The following is a 10112-nucleotide window of genomic DNA, read 5'->3' on the forward strand; positions in this document are numbered from 1 at the left end:
TTTCATCTTCACATCATCTGCATCAACCTTCAACAACAAGAATCCTAGAAAAATTCCATAAGAAAATGAAGAAAACCTAACGTTTTTGAATTAAAATTAATGGAAAGGACCAAAATGTGTAACAGAGAGAAGTTAAGGGACCAAAATAAATCGAATTTTAATTAAAGGATCAAAGCGATACTACCTAAATAGTTAAGGGACCGAAAATACAATTTAGCCTTTATTTAAGGTTAAATTTCACATTTAATCCCACAACATTTCATCAATTAAAATGAAAAATTAATAATAAAGAAATTAAAAAGATTAGTATTTGAAGAATGAGAGAACCCTTTAATATTCTCATTAACATTATAGTTTCCACTCATTCTCATTCAATGCCTCTTCCATTTTTCTTTCCACTCAATTTAGATTGACATGACCAAAAACAAACAATTTTTACGTTCAAAAATTCTAAGTTTAGAAAAACTAATTTAAAATTTTATAGCACTCTTCACCAACAAATTTTGTTTGAAATAGATTATTATATTTTTTTTATCAAGTAGCCTAGTGGTTAAATGTCATACATTTTAAATGAGAAGAATTAGGATGTCGGGGTTCGAACCCCGACCCGTGAATATAATATGCAACCCATCAATATCATAAGAATTGATGTTCAATTATTCCATGAAGTGAAGCCTATATTAATCCAAAATTGAACAAGTTTAAAGTTTTAAAGAATAGCATAGCATATACAAATTTTCAGCACCAAGACATATAAATCAAGAACACGTATCATATAAATAGTTTGCTTTCAAAAGTCCCATATCGAAGGTTTTTAAACAAAAAAGAGGAAGATTTTTCTATAAAACACTCAATAACTTCCGTTGTGTTGTCCGTTTAATTGATTAAAAGAGAAATTATAACAACCTCCCCTATGTTTTAGCTAAATACAACTAACCTCCCCTCTATTTTGCAAATAATCAGATACATCCCCTCGTTGCATTCAGTCATATTGCCTACCATAGAACACATTGAATGGAAAGAAACTATCCCCGAATGCTGTTGTAGTGAAATCAATTGTGATATGAAAAAGCAAAGTTGTTATGAAGAATTATTCATTAATAATAAGGCTTATTATGCTCTTCAAAAAAAAAATAAGGCTTATTATGCACTCATCGCTTTTTTGACTTCACCATTTATATGTTACTAGTAGCTTCATAACTGTTCTTTCTAACCTGATATAAGTCCAATTCAAATAACTTTAGAGACTGCACAAAGCAGATTATATGTTACTATTATTAGAATTTCAGTATTTACCAACAGCGCAGCTCTATGTTGTGATTGTGAACATTACTTTTGTTTGTTAATGTGATTGCCTTTGTGCATTTTCTTTTATATGCTTTCTTCCTCTTACGAAGCCCAAATCAGCAACGTTTTTTTTGAGAATTTAGTTAGATTCTGAGTTCCTGGTTCTGATGTGCTTAGCATTGAATTACGTTGCAGTTCTTGTCCGATTAGTTATGGTTCAATTCAATTAAGAGCTGCAACGTTTTATTAACTGATACTAAGATGCTGTTTTCAGTTTTGGTTCACCATAATTCCGTTATGGGCTCCGAGACATCAGAGCTTTTTGTTTCTTTTTCTCAACCTTCTGTCTCAAACATTGCTTAAATGTATCCACTTATGTTTAGAAACCATTCGGAAGCTTGGACCCACCTCACTTCGATTGCCTAGATTCATTATTACGTCTAACGCATGGCCGAAATTTACTAAATGGACGGCTTGCACGCATGACGCAGTACTCACATGATTTGAGGACCATCTTTCTATAGTGGTGTGACAAAGATTTAGCACTGGTCATAGCTATAGCTATGCAAATCCATATTATACTCAGTCGTGGAATAATATTTTCAGGCCAAAAGTTCCATATTCTACACTCCACATGGCCTACATGATAAAGCTTCATGCAGCTTCTAAGAGATAATGGTTAGTGCGTAATGTGTTTAAAATGATTCTCTTAAATATGACAATGTTTCTTGTGTAATGTAAAAAAGCATCGGCATCACTCTCCTCTTCCTCAACATTATACTTTTCATCCTCAATTTTTTCTAAGTTTCTTTTTTTCTATCACCATCTATTTTAACCAAATTTGAAGACTTAGTAGATTTTCCAGGGGAAAGCCATGGGATTGAAGTGATGGAATGGTTCAAAGTTAGTACTGCATGATATAAGTCCTAACACAAATATAGGACCTAACACAAATATAGAACCTAAAGAATAATTACAAACATGCATGATATAAGAAGATAAACATATGAAACTTTCGTAGCACAAATGCATCAAACAAATTGTGATAAACAAGAGTATTGAAAGAAAGATCAAAGATATTACACAAGAATAGCAATTCCAATGAAATTACAAGTCGGTTTACAACCAACTTTTCATTGAGATCAAAATTAATACAAGAACAGAATACTGTAATTTCTTATTGTTCAAGGCAATACAAAACAAAAGATAAAACCTACTACAATGACAATATTGTTATATTTCAATGACACTAGTCTTTCCAATGACCGCACAAGGTTGATATCCCACGTGGTCGTTGCTTCTGCATTCGTAACCCTGTCGTCGCTGCTTCCCGTATGCCTCCGTCTCTCAATTTGTGCAAGTTACAAAAGTTGAAGACTTGAACCATAAGACTTTTGCACCATTCATTATGTGCGCTTCATCGGAATTCAAAAGTATAATATTATTATCTGGTTTTATTTTGGTTTTTTTTCTTGATCATTCTGACAATGATTGATGAAAACTTGTTCCTTAAGCCTGTTAAATGCCCTGTATCTCCAGTTTGTTCATTGAACATGAAAATGCAAACTAGATTAAGAGATTTCTAACAATCTAGGTACATGTAATAAGTTTGATTGTGTGATTTTAGGACTATAGAAGAGTGTTTGATCTACCACCTTTTTCCTCATTGTGATATATATTCTTAAACTTTACCTCTATTATACAACAAATGTGTGATTTTAGGACTATAAAGTGCTTAATTGGTGTTAACATGAATGCATTTTACAAACAAACAAATAATTACTTTGTAGCTGTTACTTTATTATCTAAGATATGAGTTTTGACTATTATTTTGTTATCTACATCATGTTGTTTTGAATGTTTCTGTGTGGAATGATTCTCAAGTCGAGGTTTTGAGAAACACAATAATGAGATGACTGAGAGAGATCATGTTAAAAGTTTTAATGGGGAAGCCTTGAAATTGGAGTGATTGAATTGTTAAAAGTTTTAATGGATGCCGTATATGCATTCTCACATTTGGACATTAGTCCCACATCGAAGAAACTGAAACAACCAAGAGGAATATTTACTTATAAAACAACCTTGTATACATAAGTTATGAGTAACTACTTGGACACATTCTTCATGTTGAGTGTTTAGATTCCACAAAGTTATAATGGATTTTTAAGTAGTTCATTAGTAAAAAATATTTGGTATATTGATTTTTGTGGTATTAGTAGATTCAAAAATTAATGTTATTATTTTTGGATCTTCTGTAACTTCAGAAGTCAATGTATTAAATAACCTAGTCTCTAATTTTTTTATTTGTGAATAGATATATTATCTAAAAAATAAATCCTTTCTATTTAAATGTTTAAATCATATGTTAAAGATCATTTGTTTAAGGCTAGTGTTAACTTGTGCCCTTAATTAGAGAGCACATGTTAAGAAGGCTAGTGTTAACTTGTGCCCTTAATTAGAGCACATGTTAAGAAACATGAGCAGAAGGAAGAACAAGACATAAAACAGTTTGATTTCTCATTGACTAGTGTTAGAATATGCATGTTGGCTAGTGTTAACTTGTTAGAATATGCATGTTGGCTAGTGTTAACTTGTCCACTTAATTTATAAAAATATTCATTAGTAGTACCTTTTGGTATATTGAAAAATTAATTTAAATTATTATTTTTAATAGATTGTTTTCTCTATAATCAATGTATTGAATAATAAGAGTCCTTAAATCTTTGATTCTTTCTTCTTCTTCTTCTTCCATTAAGGAGGGGCCCTTGGAATTAGATCCTTCAGACAGATTAGTGAGGCAACATCTCTAAGGCCATCATCTTCTCACTTCTATCAATCAATTGGTCAACCTATTAAATGATAGAGTTATGTGAACATATATTCATCTATATGAAAGATTATTAAGTCCAAGTTTAGTGCTATCAGTGGCTTCTTAGTAATGGTAAGAAGTGGTAAATTCTGGAGATTATTTTACAAGGTTTTTCTACCTTAGAGCAGATATTGCAAAACATGCATATTCCTAAATTTTCAATGTGATGATAACTTGATTTGGAAGTTTTTGCATATTCCTAAATTTATTTTATTATGGCTGCGACTGTTTGAACAGCCGCAAATGTATATATTTTTTTTTTTAAAATCACAAATGCGACTGTTTGAACAGCCGCAAATGTTTTTTTTTTTAAATCACAAATTTACTTATTTTTGAAATTGATATGCCCTGATTTAGAATTTTTTTCTCTACAATTTGAAGACAATCTCAAAATATATGACTAAAGACTTAAAATATACTCTCCAAGTATCTGAAAATGATGTATAAAAATATAAACATTAAGTTGAAATACACAATGAATAAGGACATAATGCACAAAGTAATTTTTCATCTCTATAGTACATAGCAGATCAGTGTTTATACGAAAAACATATTCGATAAGTGCTAAAATAATTCATTATGTTGTTTATACAAGCACAGTCGCTATATGTCCAACTAAAGAATTCTAATATCAAAATTTAGAGCTAGAGCATAGTGAAAGCTTACGCTTTTAATCTACTCTTCAAGGCTCCAATACTTTCTATTGAAGTGGAAACATCAACAGCAAATTCAACAGAATCGCTCATTTCGGGACTCCAGTAGAAGTTACTGATTGGCTTAGTTGCAAGAACTGAATTTGGATAGAATATCTTTTCATTGTCATATCTCAAAAAGATCGTAGTCAATATGTTCATCTCTTCAACAATCATCTGTGAAATACATATAATAAATGTATTAGGTACTTCCTTGATCTGCTATATTAATGATATAAAGGTTATATCGATTAGCCATGGTTTTAAATCGCAGTCTGCAGTGTAAAGGATTTTGAGGTCTCTACAACGCAATCACAATTGCAATTTCAACTATATTTTCCCGCAATATAAAGGATTGTAATGTAATTGCAACCACAATCTAAAACCATGTCATTAACAATTGAAAACTACCTGAACACCATCAATGACACATCGATCACCGACATCGAACGGATGCATCACAAAAACAAATATAATAGCTTCAAACACAGTCTTAGCTGTGTTACCAAACACAAACACCACAAGTAAAAGTTGTGATGAAATAAAGACAAGAATTTGAGTTGTTAAGAGTCCCATAACAAGTAGCCATACAATAATGGACAAAACAAGGAAAGCTGATCTGCAATTACCTATTTCCACGCCAAAACAACAGCAAAAAAAAAAAAGGAAAGCTGATCTATGCTGCGATTACTGAACGTGCTTGATCCATTTGCAGGTAACTGGTTATTTGATCAATTGAATCTGCTTCTGGGTGGGCCTTGTTGCTTAAATATTTAATCGATCAAGAACAGCAAAGCTAAGTTTATTGGAACTAAAAGAAGCAATAGAAGGTGATTTACACTCCTAGCTTCCCCAACAGGTAGCCTCTTAGACATGTCCTTCAATTATTCAGCGCAAGATACAAAATTGTTGGATCACTAAGTCACAAACACATCCATCACAAAACTATAGAAGACTAATAGACATAAGCTTGAAAATTGAAAGTGTCATTGTTTTGGCCTAAAGGTTCACTGATATTGTCCCCAACTGCATGGTCTCATATTCTCATGGCTTAATCTAATTTGAAGGTCAATTAGTGTTAGCTCAAGGAATCTTAAATAAATCTCTAGCATGTGCATTGCAATTGAACATTGACCTGAAGTTTAAATTGAAATCCAGCTCTTTAGTCATATAAAACTGAGTGGTAGATGTAACATCCCAGACTGCTTACAGGATTGCCGACTAACCCCACAAACCAACACTAGTCTTTTCAGCGTGTTTTGTCCTCACTCACACGCTTACCGGGAAACTTCCCGGTAGGTCACCCATCCTAGTACTACTCCAAGCCAAGCACGCTTAACTGTGGAGTTCCTATGGATTGAGCTCCCGAAAAGAAGATGCATCTTGTCGATATGGGTAGTACCTAACAATTCTTATAAGCCTTCCTTCAACCATGTAGTCCCATACCTACACGGTCTCCGGATCCCTCTCATTCCGATGTGTTTCGGTTCCTACTATTGTCGTGGGGGTCCCTTGCGGCTTAAACCGTTCCCCTTAGGTCGGGAACCTTTCGTATCCACCTAGCGGGATATCGAAAGCCACGACGTGGGTGTTACATGCCCACCAGCTTCCGCCTGGTTCGTCCCCGAACCACATCGTACTGGGAGAGGTCTGCTCTGATACCAAGTGTAACATCCCAGACTGCTTACAGGATTGCCGACTAACCCCACAAACCAACACTAGTCTTTTCAGCGTGTTTTGTCCTCACTCACACGCTTACCGGGAAACTTCCCGGTAGGTCACCCATCCTAGTACTACTCCAAGCCAAGCACGCTTAACTGTGGAGTTCCTATGGATTGAGCTCCCGAAAAGAAGATGCATCTTGTTGATATGGGTAGTACCTAACAATTCTTATAAGCCTTCCTTCAACCATGTAGTCCCATACCTACACGGCCTCCGGATCCCTCTCATTCCAATGTGTTTCGGTTCCTACTATTGTCGTGGGGGTCCCTTGCGGCTTAAACCGTTCCCCTTAGGTCGGGAACCTTTCGTATCCACCTAGCGGGATATCGAAAGCCACGACGTGGGTGTTACAGTAGATAAACAATATAGCGTGCCAATTATAAGTCAATTTTTATAAAATTCAATTTAAACATCTATAGCAAGGAAGGGGACACTGTCACTGAATGCATAAAATAAGATACCTGTGATCTTAAATTATAATTCTCAATCTCAATAGCACGCTTCCTCCTCAAAATTCTTCTTATTCTTATTGACAACCTTCTTAAACAAACCACACACTGAAGAACAACAAACAAACAAACAAACAAACAAACACGTAGTAAGTAGGTAAATTAACAGTACAAAAATAAAATAAAATGCAGAGGAACATAATAATGCAAGTACCTTCTTGTTGAGTTTGGTGATTTGCAGCAGAAGCAGCAGGTTTGGCCTCAGAATCTTCCATACTAATAAGCTAAGCTAAGCTGCGATGATTAAAAAACCCAAATCAATCAAATTGAGATGACTAAAACTGTGGACTATAGACACGATTGTGTTTCTGTGAGAAGTGAGCTTATCAAATGAGGCATCAGCTGCGAGCCTCTACGAACCTAGAAACCAACCAACTATGTTGTATTTGTATTGTAGCTAGCTAGTTAGTTGTGGCCGAATTGGCGAGCCCAGGTTTAGAATCGATTGGGAGCGGAGGTTAACGCGGTAGTACGATATATTAGATCTGAGAGAAGAGATTGGATGATTTTGACAATTTTGGGAAAAATAGAGAGTTTGAATCTGATGGGAAGGATGAGAGAAGGGATAACAGTAGTGCGATTCATTAGATACTATAAATCCGAGAAGTGTCCGTGCTTACAAATCAAAACACACTTAATAAATATTCAAGCGTCACAGTTTGCCAAAATATACTATAATCTACACTCTACAATGTTGATAATAATGCAACATGTACTCTAAGCACAAAATCAAGCAACAAAATAACCATATATGCACAACAGACAATAATGTCCAGAAAATTTAATTCATACTCAAAATTAAGAGTAAATAAACACAACAAATTAAGTTCCAACCGTTGTTTAATGCAATCCATGCAGAAAAACTCTTTCTGACAGTTGTTACACTTGATCAAATTCAAAGAATCACTACTCTGACACCAATGACACTTCTTCCTCCTACACTTCTTCAAAACCTTAAAAAACACAAAGAAACCCAACAACAACAACAAAACAACCAAACATTAGTACACAACTTCAAATTCAAAAAAGTCAAAATTGAAAAAAAAGTCAAAATTGAAAGTAAGAAAAACCCTAAATTTAGGTTAGGTCAAAATTGAAAGTCAAAATTGAATTTGAATTCTGAGGGTTTTGGGTGAGAACCGATTGTGATTTTGAGGGTTAGGTTTTGTGATTCTGAGTGAGCACTGTGAATCTCACCCTCTATTCTTATCTTCAGAGGGATCAGGTACTGCAATCAAAGTACGTGATTAGGTTAGGTCAAACTCAGCAACACTAATTCACACCTAAGCAATTACAGATCCACATTAAACAAGCTTTCTATTCCCAAAGTCTCATGTGCAAATGTGGAACTCCTAAAGCAAAGATTTAAATTGCAATCACATTAAGATTATATTTACATTTTACACAAAAAATGCAGCCAGTAAGATCACAATAACCTTTGTCATTGACACGAAGACCTGAAAAATTATTACAGAGTGCAATTTAAAATCACGCGCGAAATCATCAAGGTATAAGAATGTAGCCGACTTGTCCTTTAACATACAAAAAGTCATCATATACAGATTAATCTATAAACCAATAACATTACTCATACAATCTAAACACAAAATCCTCTACAAGCAAAAAAAATTCACAATTGAAATTCTACTAAGGCAACCCAGCAAAACTTCAACATAAATATGAACTCTCCAAACTAAACAATCAAACCCTAATAAAAAAAATTCAAATATAAAACATAATGTTCCATCTTATGACAATTATTAATGATAACATATTAATCAAAATTCCACATGCATATAAAAAACATCATAGATTTAGATTTAAAAAACGATTTTTTTGATTCAAAATATGAATTTATAAAGAATTGAGATTGAGAAAAGGAACCTTTCAAACGGATATCGCGGAATCGTTCTTGAGCATCAGTGATACTAAACCCACGAACACTTTTGGTAGAAATTTCACGTCTTTGAAGCTTCCTAACATTGTTGATAAACCCATCACCGGCACCACCACGACCATGCTTCTTCTTCGCCACCACACGCCGGCCACAACAAGGTCTTGGACTTGAACTAACTCTCCTCCCACCACCATCACCTTCCATTTCACGGCCAACTCCCTCCGACGAAGGAGCCACCGTTCACAATTCACCGTATAAAAACCCTAAAATTGAAATTCTGAATTTCAAATTTGGATCTAGGTTTTGGGGGTTAGTTTTTGTCATGAGTTCCGATTGAGTTTCGATTTTGGGGGTTAGGTTTTGGGTTCCGATTGACTGAGAGTGAGAGTGAGATGGAGATTCTGAGTGAGAGTGATTTGAGAGTGAGATTTGAGAGTGGGGTTTTGGGAAAGTGAGAGGGGGGGGGGGGGGGGGGAACGAATATTTGGTAAATAGGGGAATGAAAATATACAACCCGCCTTCTAATTTGGCAAAGAGGGGAATGAAATTTTGGGTAGAGTGAGTGACATTTTAATTCATTTAACAAAGAAAATCTGCGACAGTAGCTCCAATAGTCGCAATTAACAAAGAAAATCCGCGACAGTTGCTCCAAACAGTCGCAACAACCGTTGCAAATGTGCATTTTGAGGCAGTTACAAGGTAAAGGTCGCAGATGAAGTGTCGCAATTTGCAGTTTTTCTTGTAGTGACAACTACGAACCAGGCTCTGATACCACTGTCAGGTACCAGAGTAAGACAAAATATTATCACGCAACTAAAATAAGAGATGAGAAAAGAGGAACTGAACACACAATATTTTACGTGGAAACCCCTCAACGAATAAGGGGAAAAAAACCACGGGGCAAGAGTAGAGAACTTTCACTAAGTGGAAGAAATTACAGGACCTCTCTCTAAATATAAGGAGAGTACAATTACCACTCTCTCTTATAATAGGAGAATATTAACTTACACAACCTAGGAGAAACCTCACAGAAGAAACTATTTTTTCTCTCTATATTTTTTCTCTCACTACTCTAAACAAGTATTGTTATTGTGTTGTTATGATTTTGGGATGCTTGTTCACTCTGCCAAGGCCTC

General features: G+C 34.7%; 1 long non-coding RNA gene and 1 pseudogene across 1 annotated transcript; both read right to left on the reverse strand.

Annotated features, from left to right (window-relative positions):
* Nucleotides 1-4818: 4818 nt before the first annotated feature.
* LOC146916717 (mechanosensitive ion channel protein 5 pseudogene) lies at nt 4819-5424 on the reverse strand (annotated as a pseudogene).
* An 8-nt stretch (nt 5425-5432) lies between these two features.
* LOC146916718 (uncharacterized) lies at nt 5433-9425 on the reverse strand. The gene is made up of 5 exons (XR_015014018.1): nt 8964-9425; nt 7914-8032; nt 7234-7313; nt 7032-7127; nt 5433-5726 (listed from the first exon to the last, which is right to left on the reverse strand). It is a non-coding gene; the product is annotated as an uncharacterized LOC146916718 (long non-coding RNA).
* Nucleotides 9426-10112: the final 687 nt, after the last annotated feature.

Source organism: Medicago sativa, chromosome 6 (assembly GCF_051527215.1).
Source record: "Medicago sativa cultivar Bolivia chromosome 6, Bolivia_mono, whole genome shotgun sequence".
NCBI lineage: Eukaryota > Viridiplantae > Streptophyta > Magnoliopsida > Fabales > Fabaceae > Medicago > Medicago sativa.